Raw genomic sequence first — 15246 nt, 5'->3', positions numbered from 1 at the left:
GGTTTTTTTTCACGTAAAGATAAAATACCCTAAAAAACTTTAATGTCAACTTATAAGAAAAAAATTACACTAGTTTCATGGAACGTCAGGGGTTTAGCTAAAAATATTAAAGCAGGGAAGGTTTTTTCACACTTAAATTCATTAAAAGCAGATGTTTTATTCTTACAAGAAACACATCTCTGTAAAGACAACCAACACAAACTTAAAGCTAGCTGGATATCTCAGGTTTATCATGCACCGTTTACTTCACAAGCTAGAGGTGTAGCCATTTTATTTCATAAAAATGTGCCTTTCATACTTACATCAAAAATAATTGACCCTAACGGAAGATTTATTTTATTAAATGGTCATATTACATCCTACCCAGTAACTTTTTTGAATATCTATGGACCAAACACAGATGACTCAAACTTTTATCATAGAGTCTTTGGTCTACTTTCTGATGATAACTCCTCTCATATCTACATTGGTGGTGATTTTAACTGCCTTTTGGATCCCACTTTAGATAGATTGTCAACTAAATCTCATGTAATTGCTAACTCAACTAAAACCATTAATAATCTTATGAGATCAAGAAATATCATAGACATATGGAGAACAAAACATCCTAATAAAAGGGAGTATTCATTTTACTCCGCTGTACACAATTGTTACACAAGAATCGATTACTTCTTAGTAGAAGCCTCTGCTCTCTCCAATGTCAGTAATCCTGAGTACCACAGTAGAGTCATCTCAGATCACAGCCCTATGAGTATGCAGATCCAAATTGATCTCCATAAAACCAAACAAAAATGGAGATTTAATCCACAATTATTATTATATGAAGATTTTAAAGAGTATATGAACAAGATTATCCAAGAGTTTATTGAGGTGAATGATAACGGAGAGGTCTCAGACTCTATATTGTGGGAAGCCCTTAAAGCTACTGTGAGAGGATATATCATTTCATTTGAAAGCTCAAAACAAAGAGAAGTAAGAAAAAGGCATAAAGAACTGGAAAAAGAAATTAAAGAAATGGAAGAAATTCATATAAATTCTCTTTTGCAGTCTGACTATAATAAGATGCTGAAACTGAAAAATGAATACAATTCTCTTCTTCACAGGGAAGTATCTAAACTCTTACTGAAAAATAAACAAAAACATTTTGAAATATCTGATAAACCACAAACACTTCTGTCTAGACAGCTCAAAGGAGATCAAGCTAAAGCTGCTATCCACAAAATATGCTCAAAAACAGGTGAAACATGTACAGATTTACAGGATATCAACAATGTCTTTAAAGACTTTTATTCAGAATTATATAAATCTAGTTCAGCTATATCGGTTAATGATTTAAATGATTTTTTTACTCCATTAAATCTACCTCAACTGAGTCCAAACCATCAGAATTCTTTAAACAATACTATTTCAACTGAAGAACTGCTAAAAGCACTGAAATCTTTCTCCGTGAATAAAAGCCCTGGTCCAGATGGATTTGGTGCAGAGTTTTATCAAGCTTTTAGTGAAATACTGTCCCCTATAATATTAAGAATGTTAAATGACTCTTTCGTAAACAATACACTTCCAAGCTCTTTGTATGAAGCTCATATATGTATAATACCAAAAAAGGGAAAAAATCCACTCGATCCAGCCAATTATAGACCTATTTCCCTGCTCAATCTAGACCATAAGATTCTAACTAAGGTACTCGCAACAAGGTTAAGCAACCACATAACAGAAATTATCCATCTGGATCAGGTTGGTTTTATCCCGGACAGACCTTCTTTTGGCAATGTACGGAGATTATTGAACCTGTTGTACTCGGACTGCATAGGAAACAAAAAGGCAGCCGTCCTGTCTCTGGATGCTCATAAAGCTTTTGATTCAATTGAGTGGGCTTATCTACTTCATGTTCTCAAATTATTTGGGTTGGGAGAAAATTTTATAAAATGGGTTAAAATAATTTATTTTGCACCAAAATCATATGTCATAACTAATAATGTAATATCGGATAGTTTTGAATTACATCGTGGCGTGAGACAGGGCGATTGCCTTTCACCCTTACTTTTCAATTTGGCCCTAGAACCACTGGCTATTGGTTTAAGAATGAACTCTAATATTAAGGGATTTTCAGTGGGCACATCAGAGAGTCTCATCTCACTTTATGCAGATGATGTACTTGTTACACTTACTGAGCCAGAAATTGCATTACCCCTTCTTTTAGAATATGTAGACTCTTTTGGTAAAATATCTGGTTACAAAATAAACTGGTCCAAAAGCGAGCTTATGTTCCTTGGAGATAATGTTAAGATCAGTCAAAACCCAGTTAAAGTTGCAGAAAATTATATATCCTATCTCGGCTTAAAAATATCTAAAAATTATGAATCATTACTAAAATTGAACTTTACTGAAGCTTTTGAGAAATTGAAAGTGTGTATAGAGTATTGGAAGACCCTACCCCTCTCTATGTTGGGTAGAGTGAATGCTGTCAAAATGATTACCCTGCCAAAATTTACCTATCTTTTTCAAAATTTACCAATTCTAATTCCTGCAGATTTTTTCAAAAAACTTGAATCTTTAGTTCTAGATTTTGTGTGGGGATATAAAAAACGCAGAATATCTAAAAAGCACTTATTCAGATCTACAGGGGAAGGGGGGCTGGGTCTCCCAATGTTCAAAAATTATTATTGGGCATCAAATCTGAACGCATTGACCTATTGGAAGATGGGGTTCCCAAAGAATGAATCACTTAATTCTGCTCCCTTGTGGCTGAAATTGGAACTGCAGTCATTAGTTAAACCTTACACATCATTGCTATCTTTACTTTTTACTAAACCAGTCTCTTCTATTAAATCAACAAGCCATAGTGTAGTAGTAAGAAATTCTATCAAAATTCTTTCTCAAATTAAAAAACTATTGAATATTTCCAATGTAACTATGTATTCACCATTGTCTCACAATCATGCATTTATTCCATCGATAACAGACATAATTTTTTTTAACTGGTACTTGAATGGAATTAAATGCATAAAAGACATGTTTGTCGAGGACAGTCTTGCATCATTTGAGCAATTGCGAATCAAGTTCAAGTTGTCCCAATTCAGTTGGTTTTGCTATTTGCAGGCAAAAAATGTTATTAAAGAAAACATTTCAAAGTCTCAGCTGGTAAATGAAAAACACCCTCTCTTAGAGTTACTAAATTTATCACCCACAAGTAAAAAGCTTATCGCCAAATTTTCCAGCTGCTTCATTATGCCCATGACATCAGCAGACGGTGTTAAAAGAGCCTGGGAACAGGAACTAAGAATAACAATACCCAAACAGCAATGGGAACGGACACTCTCTCAAATTCACAATTGCTCAATTAACAGCAGACTTAGGCTCATACAGTTTAAAGTGATTCATCGTTTTTACTACTCCAAAGTCTTATTACACAAATTTTATCCTGATACGTCTCCACTTTGTGATAAATGTAAATCTGCTGAAGGATCACTGTCTCATTCGTTTTGGGAATGTCCAATTATTCAATCATTTTGGTCCAGCATTTTCTTTTTTTACTCGGGGGTATATCAGAGAAAACTTGTCCCTGACAGGGATATAATCTTGTTTGGGTGGTCTTCAGAAACACAAAAACTTCCAAAATATATTACAGCCGTGTTGCTGCTTGGGACGGTCTTGGCCAAAAGACTCATTCTCAAAGACTGGAAAAGCCCATCTGCACCCAACTTCAGGAACTGGCTAAATGAACTTGTGAATGTAATGACTCTTGAAAGAATACGATTTATAAACTCTGCAAGTATGAATAAATGGGAACAAACTTGGAAACCTTTACTGACATATATTGAATCATAATTGAGACATTTAAGAAAAAAAACAGAAAAAAAAAACCTATCTTTTTTGTAGGTGTATTCATTTTTTATTATCTTTATTATTTTCTGTATTGATCCTACATTATTGTTTGTTTGTTTTTTGTTACTTCTGATATGGCCTTCCCACGGTTTACTTGCTTATTTATGTATTTATTTTTTGTGACTTTTTATTTTGTATTGTTTTACATCTGATCAACTTCTGTGACTTTCGTTTTCTTTTTTAAGTGTGAACGGTGGAAAGGCCCTCGAGAGGTGATCTTGGGATCACTTCCTGAGGATCCTTGATGCAGAGGAATGTTCATCCATCTTGCTATGGTCTGGATAGCCTGCTGATCCTGAGCCAGAGCGGGATGGATGGATAAATATATACAATATCTGGGTATCTTTTCTAATAATGTTTATACTGTAAACCTTGAATTGTTGGAGTTTAGGTGCACCTCTCTCCTCAAGTGTGCATGTGAGTGGGTATGAGTGGATGTGTGATTGTATGTAGGTTTTGCGTGACCAAAGTATGACTGTTAAATGTGATTTTAACTGTAAAATTCAATAAAAATATTTGCAAAAAAAAAAAAGTTTAAAAAGAGCGTCAGACTTGGTGTGCACTTCTTCTGGACGCTATAATTGGTGTCAGAAGTAAAACTTTGCGGAAACTGCACTGTTTGTGTGCTACGTCATCGGGAGGTACGTGCCACGTGAGGAGCTCGCCGCAAAGAGAGAGAGAGACAGAGAGAGAGAGAGAGAGAGAGAGAGAGAGACAGCGTTTACAGGTGCAGCCACGCTGCTTGCCACGGGGGGAATTCCGCCCTCAATGAAGACTCCCAGGTTTGATGGCAAGGCGAACTGGGAGGCATTTCATCCCACTTCTGACATCAATTGTAGCGTCCAGAAGAAGTGCACACCAAGTCTGATGTTCTTTTTAAACTTTTATTGAGCATGCTATACTAACACAGCTCAACTTATCTCGTTCTTTCCAAAAGGAAAACCAATCCTCACTCCTCATTTCCGCAACAGCAACGCTTCCTCCTTCTTCGCCAATCACCTTACAGGCGTGCTACGTTCACAACAAAGAGGATGCAGGATAAAGTGACAGAAATTGAAATGTTTGTATTGTAATATACATCAGGAAGTGTTGTGTAAGAAAGTGTTAAAAATAAAACCATCAAAAGCCATCTGCTTTTGTATAAAGATAAGTTAGGTTAAATGAAAATATTATTATTATTATTATCTATCTTACGGTATATCAAAAATAATTTGAGCAAAATTTAATTGAAATATTGTCGGTGTGGCCCTCCAGCAGTGCTCGGGTTGCTCATGCGGCCCCCGGTAAAAATTAATTGCCCACCCCTGCCCTAACTGTTGGTACACATACCAAATGCTATCATGGTATGCTATTATGTATGCATTTCATGGTGTACCATGATAGCGTAAGGCAGTGGTGTCAATGTCAATCACACTTTGTCAGATTAAAATGATTGCTGGGGTTATGTTTATTCATCTGGGTTAATAATTTCATGTCAAGTCATCATTAAATGGCCCTGTTATGTAAAATTTTTTGACATAACATAATTATTAATGCATTTTGACTCAAAATGCATTAATAAATCATGTTATTTTCCATTACCTTCATAACTGGTAACGGTAGTTCAGCCGGGATATGCTCGTTTCAAAATTAGATTTACAGCCCCGAAATATTGTTAGTTTTCATTTCCATTCCCCGCCCTCCACCGTTTGACCAATTAAAAAGTCTGTGAGAGTGTCACATCCAGGTTGCTAGTTACGCATCGCCCTCTTCGTCGAGCAACTGCCACTGGTAAAGTTACTAAACATGTCAGACCTTAGTAAATACAAAAGGCGTTGTTACGATTCTCTACTTATTCATGACTAAACCAGGAACAAAACGAGGATTTGTATCGGGGATGCCTTTGAAAGATGGAGACGATTAAAGGCAAAGAAGACTTTTTCATCTGACGCCAAAGTTGTTAATTTCCTCCTTGATAAATGGGTTATACTTGTATAGCGCTTTTCTACCTTCAAGGTACTCAAAGCGCTTCCACATTCACCCATTCACACACTGATGGCGGGAGCTGCCATGCAAGGCACTAACCAGCAGCCATCAGGAGCAAGGGTGAAGTGTCTTGCCCAAGGACACAACGGACGTGACTAGGATGGTAGAAGGTGGGGATTGAACCCCAGTAACCAGCAACCCTCCGATTGCTGGCACGGCCACTCTACCAACTTCGCCACACCGCCCCTTGATAGGTAAGTAAGGCATTTATGTTTTCTTATTACTTGTAATAAATGGAAATGGACATTTCGTATGTAAACTATATTGTCCAATACAGCCTATTATCTTGTCTAACAAAGCTAGTATGTTTGTGCAATGAATGCTTAGCATGCTAGCCCGGTCAATGACACATCGACATACAGGCTAACGGGGGAAATATATGCCCGTTAGCTAGGCTGACCATACGTCCTCTTTTCCCCGGACATGTCCTCTTTTGCGGGGGTGTCCGGGCTGGGTTTCTTAAATGCCTCAAATGTCCGGCATTTTGAGTTAGGGTTGCGTGTATTTTCAATGTACGTCTTGGGCAGGGATCGGCAACCCCTAACAACTAAATTAAGGGCGTGCCGTGATGGCACTGCATATATTATCCTCTATTACTTGCATATATTATCCTCTATTACTTGCACAAACAGCGTGCCAGCCCGGCCTCATGTTGTTTGAAGCTTTAACTTAGGCTGACCATACGTCCTCTTTCCCCCGGACATGTCCTCTTTTGCGGGGGTGTCCGGGCGGGGTTTCTTAAATGCCTCAAATGTCCGGCATTTTGAGTCAGGGTTGCGTGTATTTTCAATGTACGTCTTGGGCAGGGATCGGCAACCCCTAACAACTAAATTAAGGGCGTGCCGTGATGGCACTGCATATATTATCCTCTATTACTTGCACAAACAGCGTGCCAGCCCAGCCTCATGTTGTATGAAGCTTTAACTTGCACACGTGGGAGGCAGCAAGGCATACTTGCTCAACAGCCACACAGCTTACACTGACGGTCGCCGTATAAAACAACTTTAACACTGTTACGTTACAAATATGCGCACACTGTGAACCCACACCAAAAAATAATGACAAATACATTTCTGGAGAACCTCCGCACCGTAACACAACATAAACACAACACAACAAATACCCAGAATTCCATGCAGCCTTAACTCTCTAACCTCAACCGACGCACGGAGGGGGGGGATGATGTGTGGGGGGGTTTGGTGCTAGCGGGGGCGTATAATGTAGACTGGGAGAGTTAAGGCTGCATGGGATTCTGGGTATTTGTTGTGTTGTGTTTATGTTGTGTTACGGTGCGGAGGTTCTCCAGAAATGTATTTGTCATTCTTTTTTGGTGTAGGGTTCACAGTGTGGCGCATATTTGTAACGTAACAGTGTTAAAGTTGTTTTATACGGCCATCGTCAGTGTAAGCTGTGTGGCTGCTGACCAAGTAAGCTTTGCTGTCATATTCGTGTGCAAGCTGAAGATGCATTCAACATGTGGCCGAGCAGGTACGCTGTTTAAGCAGGCTGTAGAGGGCGCAAAAAGCAGTGCCATCACGCCCAAATTTCGGGTGTCTCCTGGGAAAAGTGGGAGGATTGGCAACTATGACGGTGTTGAACGGCATTCATGTAAATCTCGCGGGCCGCACTAACTTAAACTGTCATATTAAAGTGTTTCCCAACTATTTACCGACCCCGACAAGAACAAGCGGTAGAATATTGGATGGATGAATGTATGTTGTGTATGCAAGCATGTTTTAGCCCACATGTTTTTGTGCCACTGAGACTAGGTTTAATACTGCAGGCATGCCTGCCATTGCCTTATGGAGCCCACATCGAGTAATTACAGTTCACTACACAGTATTCCCAGTGCTATGGTATAATCTTTTATAACCTGTTCTGATTGATTGTCTGCAATTACTTTTTTTTTTTTTTTACATACAGACATAGTTTTGTATTTCATTATTGTTTCTTTTGTTAATATCAAAGTCCATTCTGCAAAAAGGTCATCCCTAGAAGTGTACAGCTTATGGACAGGGACCCAGAGTTAAAATATCATCATATAATATACAAAATACAATACAGTACATTTCTAAATCTACCCATTTACAATTTCATGTATGAATAAAAAAGGAATCTTTAATGCCACCAAATCAGTCTCAATATCCTATTATTCAAATTTGATTAAAAGGTTGCATCTTGAAGATCTGCGATAATCTTATCATACATGCAGATGTTAAGACCAAAATTATGCGACTAATGTGAATTCCTCAACCATAAGGGGTGTGTTAAAAATACTAAGCATAACATCGCAACAAATTTAGCTTAAAACACTTTTTAAAAATGTTTAAAGAATTTGATTATTTTATAGAGCTATCAATCTCATTCCAGATCATTGGGCCTCTACGGGCTATACTAAAGCTTGTACACTTTATAAAAGTTTACTTCTGGTGTTATTTCTATGAGAAGGAGTGGTCACTGGAATGAGCTGGCAGAGTCTAGAATTGAATCCATATACTGGGGAATTTTTTGCACTCCGTAAGCTTCAGAAGATTGCACCCATAAAAAAGAAGATTTGAGGGAGCATTAAAGTTTGCCCATGATACAACACGTATGACTTTCTTCTGAAGAATCTCCAGTTTTTTTTTTTAAAGATAACTAGGATACGTGTTACACCATACAACATTGCAATATTTTATATGTGGTTCAAATAGAGTCCGATACAGAATTAGGATAGCATTACATTACATAACATTACATAATGTTTAACAGGCTAATATAACATTTTATTAATAAATAGTGAGGGTTAAAAAATTGCCATCCAGAGATATGAATAACATTAACTTCTGCAATATGTACAAAATATCAAAAGCATGTATTCAGGTAGAAATATCACATTTTACATTATTTGGTCAGCACAGTCAGAGACAGGAACAAACTTAATAAACTGAGCTAAAGTGAGCTGACTCCATCCTAGGCTGCCCACTAGACAGCATTAAGGAGGTGGCTGACGGAAGAATGCTGATCAAGTTGACATCCGTAATGTCCAATCCATCTCACCCAATGCATGACACTGTGGAGCTCCTTCAGCATTAGACTGTTACAACCACAGTGCAAGAAGGAGCACTATCACAGGTCTTTTCTACCCACAGCCGTACGACCTAATAATGCACTTATGTGATTATTGAGATGTTTTTTTTTGTGGTGTGCAATATCGATGGTATTGTTTTTTTTGTTGTATTTTATTTTCTATCCATACATATTAGTGGGAGCTATATGTAGTATCTTTTACAATTTCTTTGTTTTTCATTACGCTTTACTTCTGTTACTGTATGTAAAAACCTGCACTGCAACAGCTTAATTTCCCCATTGTGGGATAAATATAAGTCTATCCCATCCTATCCTGGATGAAAACCAACGCTGACCATCCCCTCTGATGGAGCTTGAGAGGTGCTGGAAAGAGGAATGGGCAAAGAAGAATGGATAAAACTGCACAAAGGTGTTTCAAGCTTATGGCATCATATTCATAAATACTTGAGGCTGTAATTGCTACCAAAGGTGCATCAACAAAGTATTGAGCAAACGGTCCGAATACTTACAAAACCCAAAACCAGTGAAGTTGGCACGTTGTGTAAATCGTAAATAAAAACAGAATACAATGATTTGCAAATCGTTTTCGACTTATATTCAATTGAATAGACTGCAAAGACAAGATATTTAATGTTCAAGCTAAGAAACTTCATTTTTTTTTGCAAATAATTATTAACTTAAAATTTAATGGCAGCAACACATTGCAAAAAAGTTGTCAGAGGGGCATTTTTACCACCTTTCCTTTTAACAACACTTAATAAACGTTTGGGAACTGAGGAGACCAATTTTTAAAGCTTTTCAGGTAAAATTCTTTCCTATTCTTGCTTGATGTACAGCTTATGTTGTTCAACTGTCCGGGGTCTCCGTTGTCGTATTTTACGCTTCATATGGCAATTACAGAGTCTGCTAGTCCGGGTGAGGAGTCTGTTAAAACAGAACTAGCCAGCGCCAGGTTGGATAATCCATGTAAGCATAGCAATTCTATTAGAATAATACACAACCCACATAATGTTTTTTCTGTTGTGACTGTGTCAGAGGTAGACATGCATTCTACTGAGGTGTAAAATTATTATGCGTTCAGTTTATCGCAGCACCAAGCAAACAATCTGAAAACTCCAGTCATATCAATTCCTAGATATGGTCGAAACTATTTAAAGTGCACTACGCATAATAAACACAATATTATTAATATTGCTACTACGGATAATTTCAACAAAAACTCGTCAAAACAGCCCAATACCTACAATATGGGCTTTTTAAACATAAGATCATTGTCTCCCAAAACGTTATTAGTTAATGAGGTCATTAGAGACAACAATCTTAACGTCATTGGTCTTAGCGAAACCTGGCTCAAACCAGACGATTTTTTTGCGCTAAATAAGGTATCTCCTCCTAACTATACGAATGCACATATTGGCCGTCCCCGTAAAAGGGGTGGGGGGGTCGCACTAATATACAATGAAAACTTTAACCTTACCCCTAACCTAAATAATAAATATAAATTGTTTGAGGTGCTTACTATGAGGTCTGTCACACCGCTGCCTCTCGACCTGGGTGTTATCTACCGCCCCCCTGGGCCCTATTCGGACTTTATCAGTGAATTTTCAGAGTTCGTTGCTGATCTAGTGACACACGCCGACAATATAATCATAATGGGGGACTTTAATATCCATATGAATACCCCATCGGACCCTCAGTGCGTGGCGCTCTAGGCTATAATTGATAGCTGTGGTCTTACACAAATAATAAATGAACCCACGCATCGCAACGGTAATACGATAGATCTAGTGCTTGTCAGGGGTGTCACCACCTCCAAAGTTATGATACTCCCGTATACTAAAGTAATGTCCGATCATTACCTTTTAAAATTCGAAGTTCTGACTCGTTGACAACAAGCTAATAATAATAATAAATGCTATAGCAGCCGCAACATTAATGCTGCGACAACGATGACTCTTGCTGGCTTACTGCCTTCGGTAATGGCACCATTCCAAAATTATGTCGGCTCTATTGATAACCTCACTAACAACTTTAACGACGCCCTGCGCGAAACCATTGATAGTAGGGCTGCAACTAACGATTAATTTGATAATCGATTAATCTCTCGATTATTACTTCGATTAATCGATTAATAATCGGATAAAAGAGACAAACTACATTTCTATCCTATCCAGTATTTTATTGGGGGAAAAAAGCATACTAGCACCATCCTTATTTTGATTATTGTTTCTCAGCTGTTTGTAAATGTTGCAGTTTATAAATAAAGGTTTATTAAAAAAAAAAAAATTTAAAAAAAAAAAAAAAAAAAAAAAACTCTGTGCATGCGCATAGCATAGATCCAACGAATCGGCAACTATTTTAATAATCGATTTTAATCGATTAGTTGTTGCAGCCCTAATTGATAGTATAGCACCGCTAAAGCAAAAAAGGGCCCCTAAAAGGCGCATCCCATGGTTTACAGAAGAAACTAGAGCTCATAAATTATCATGTAGAAAGCTGTTACGCAAATGGCGCGTGACTTAACTTGAGGTTTTCCATCAAGCATGGAGTGATAGTTTAATAACTTATAAACGCATGCTTACCTTAGCTAAAGCTAAATATTACTCAAATCTCATCCGCCTCAACAAAAACAATCCTAAATTTTTGTTTAATACAGTAGCGTCGCTAACCCAACAAGGGACTCCTCCCAGTAGCTCCACCCACTCGGCAGATGACTTTATGAATTTCTTTAATAAGAAAATTGAACTCATTAGAAAGGAGATTTAAGACGACGCATCCCAGCTACAACTGGGTTCTATTAACACAGATACGACTCTATATACGACGAATACTGCCTTCCAAAATAGTCTTTCTCTTTTTGATGAAATAACATTAGAGGCATTATTACGGTGTGTAAGTGGGATAAAACAAACAACATGTTTACTTGACCCACTTCCTGGGAAACTTATCAAGGAGCTTTTTATATTATTAGGTCCATCAGTGCTAAATATTATAAACTTATCACTTTCCTCTGGCACTGTTCCCCTAGCATTAAAAAAAACGGTTATTCATCCTCTGCTCAAAAGACCTAACCTCGATCCTGACCTCATGGTAAACTACCGACCGGTGTCCCACCTTCCTTTTATTTCGAAAACCCTCGAAAAAATTGTTGCACAGCAGCTAAATGAACACTTAGTGTCTAACAAGCTCTGTGAACCTTTTCAATCTGGTTTCAGGGCAGATCACTCTACGGAGACAGCCCTCGCAAAAATGACTAAGTATCTATTGCTAACGATGGATTCTGATGCGTCATCCATGTTGCTGCTTCTTGATCTTAGCGCTGCTTTCGATACCATCGATCATAATATTTTATTAGAGCGTATCAAAACATGCGTATTGGTATGTCAGACTTAGCCTTGTCTTGGTTTAACTCTTGTCTTACTGACAGGATGCAGTGCGTCTCCCATAACAATGTGACATCGGACTATGTTAAAGTAACGTGTGGTGTTCCCCAGGGTTCGGTTCTTGGCCCTGCACTGTTTAGTAAGACATCATACGCAAATACGGTGTTAGCTTTCACTGTTATGCTGATGACACCCAACTCTACAAGCTCCTAAAGCTGACCAACACGCCGGATTGTAGTCAGCTGGAGGCGTGTCTTAATGAAATTAAACAATGGATGTCCGCTAACTTTTTGCAACTCAACGCCAAGAAAACGGAAATGCTGATTATCGGTCCTGCGAGACACCGACATTTATTTAATAATACCACCTTAACATTTGACAACCAAACAATTACACAAGGCGACTCGGTAAAGAATCTGGGTATTATCTTCGACCCAACTCTCTCGTTTGAGTCACACATTAAGAGTGTTACTAAAACGGCCTTCTTTCATCTCCGTAATATCGCTAAAATTCGTCCCATTTTGTCCACTAGCAATGCTGAGATCATTATTCATGCGTTCGTTACGTCTTGTCTCGAGTACTGTAACGTATTATTTTCGGGTCTCCCTATGTCTAGCATTAAAAGATTACAGTTGGTACAAAATGCGGCTGCTAGACTTTTGACAAGAACAAGAAAGTTTGATCATATTACGCCTATACTGGCTCACTTGCACTGGCTTCCTGTGCACTTAAGATGTGACTTTAAGGTTTTACTAACTACGTATAAAATACTACACGGTCTAGCTCCAGCCTATCTCGCCGATTGTATTGTACCATGTGTCCCGGCAAGAAATCTGCGTTCAAAGAACTCCGGCTTATTAGTGATTCCCAGAGCCCAAAAAAAGTCTGCGGGCTATAGAGCGTTTTCTATTCGGGCTCCAGTACTATGGAATGCCCTCCCGGTAACAGTTAGAGATGCTACCTCAGTAGAAGCATTTAAGTCCCATCTTAAAACTCATTTGTATACTCCAGCCTTTAAATAGACCCCCTTTTTAGACCAGTTGATCTGCCATTTCTTTTCTTTTCTCCTCTGCCCCCCTCTCCTTTGTGGAGAGGGAGACACACAGGTCCGGTGGCTAGGAATGAAGTGCTGGCTGTCCAGAGTCGGGACCCTGGGTGGACCGCTCACCTGTGCATCGGTTGGGGACATCTCCGCGCTGCTGACCTGTCTCCGCTCGGGATGGTTTCCTGCTGGCCCCACTATGGACTGGACTCTCACTAATATGTTAGATCCGCTATGGACTGGACTTTCACAATACTATGTCGGACCCACTCGACATCCATTGCTTTCGGTCTCCCCTAGAGGGGGGGGGGGGGGGGGGGGGTTACCCACATATGCGGTCCTCTCCAAGGTTTCTCATAGTCATTCACATCGACGTCCCACTGGGGTGAGTTTTTCCTTGCCCTTATGTGGGCTCTGTACCGAGGATGTCATTGTGGCTTGTACAGCCCTTTGAGACACTTGTGATTTAGGGCTATATAAATAAACATTGATTGATTGATTGATATTGTGCCACACATTTTCAATGGGAGACAGGTCTGGACTACAGGCAGGCCAGTCTATTACCCACACTCTACAAAGCCACACTGTTGTAACACGTGCATTGACATTGTCTTGCTGAAATAAGCAGGGGCGTCCATGATAACGTTGTTTGGATGGAAACATATGTTGCTCCAAAACCTGTATGTACCTTTCAGCATTAATGGTGCCTTCACAGATGTGTACATTACCCATGCCTTGGGCACTAATACACCCCCATACCATCACAGATGCTGACTTTTGAACTTTACATATATGTAAATATATACACACACATATATATTTGCAATTATATATATTTGCAAATAATTATATATATATATATATATACATAACATACATATTAATGTTGAAGTTGTTTGTCGTTCTTAGCTTGGTCAAGTTGGTGTCGATGTAGCATTAATGCTTGCGGGATCCTCACATACACTTATTTTGCCAAAAGTATTTGGCCACCTGCCTTTACTCACATATGAACTTGAAGTGCCATCCCATGGAATTGTCCAAAATGTTTTGGTATCTTGGAGCATTCAAAGTTCCTTTCACTGGAACTAAGGGGCCAAGCCCAACTTCTGAAAAACAACCCCACACCATAATTCCTCCTCCACCAAATTTCACACTCAGCACAATGCAGTCCAACATGTAGCTTTCTCCTGGCAACCTCCAAACCCAGACTCGTCCATCAGATTGCCAGATGGAAAAGCGTGACTCATCAGTCCAGTGGCGACATGCTGTACACCAGTGGTCCCCAACCACCGGGCCGGTCCGCGGACCGATAGGTACCGGGGCGCACAAGAATTAAAAAAAATAAATTGTTTTTATTTATTTATTTTTATTTTTTTATTAAATCAATATAAAAAACACAATATATACATTATATATCAATATAGCCTGTGATGAGGTGGCGACTTGTCCAGGGTGTACCCTGCCTTCTGCCCGATTGTAGCTGAGATAGGCTCCAGCACCCCCACGACCCCAAAGGGAATAAGCGGTAGAAAATGGATGGATGGATGGATATCAATATAGATCAATACAGTCTGCAGGGATACAGTCCGTAAGCACACATGATTGTATTTCTTTATGAAAATACGTGGGACAAATTTTCAAGCGTTGACCGGTCCGCAGCTACAAAAAGGTTGGGGACCACTGCTGTACACCACTACATCCCATGCTTTGCATTGGACTTGGTGATGTATGGCTTAGATGCAGCTGCTTGGCCATTCCATGAAGTTTTCTGCGTACTGTACGTGGGCTAATTGGATGGTCACATGAAGTTTGGAGCTCTGTAGCAACTGACTGTGCAGA

Source organism: Entelurus aequoreus, linkage group LG04, assembly GCF_033978785.1.
Source record: "Entelurus aequoreus isolate RoL-2023_Sb linkage group LG04, RoL_Eaeq_v1.1, whole genome shotgun sequence".
Classification (NCBI taxonomy): Eukaryota; Metazoa; Chordata; class Actinopteri; order Syngnathiformes; family Syngnathidae; genus Entelurus; species Entelurus aequoreus.
The sequence above is the reverse complement of the archived record's forward strand: the minus strand, read 5'-3'. Positions refer to the sequence as shown.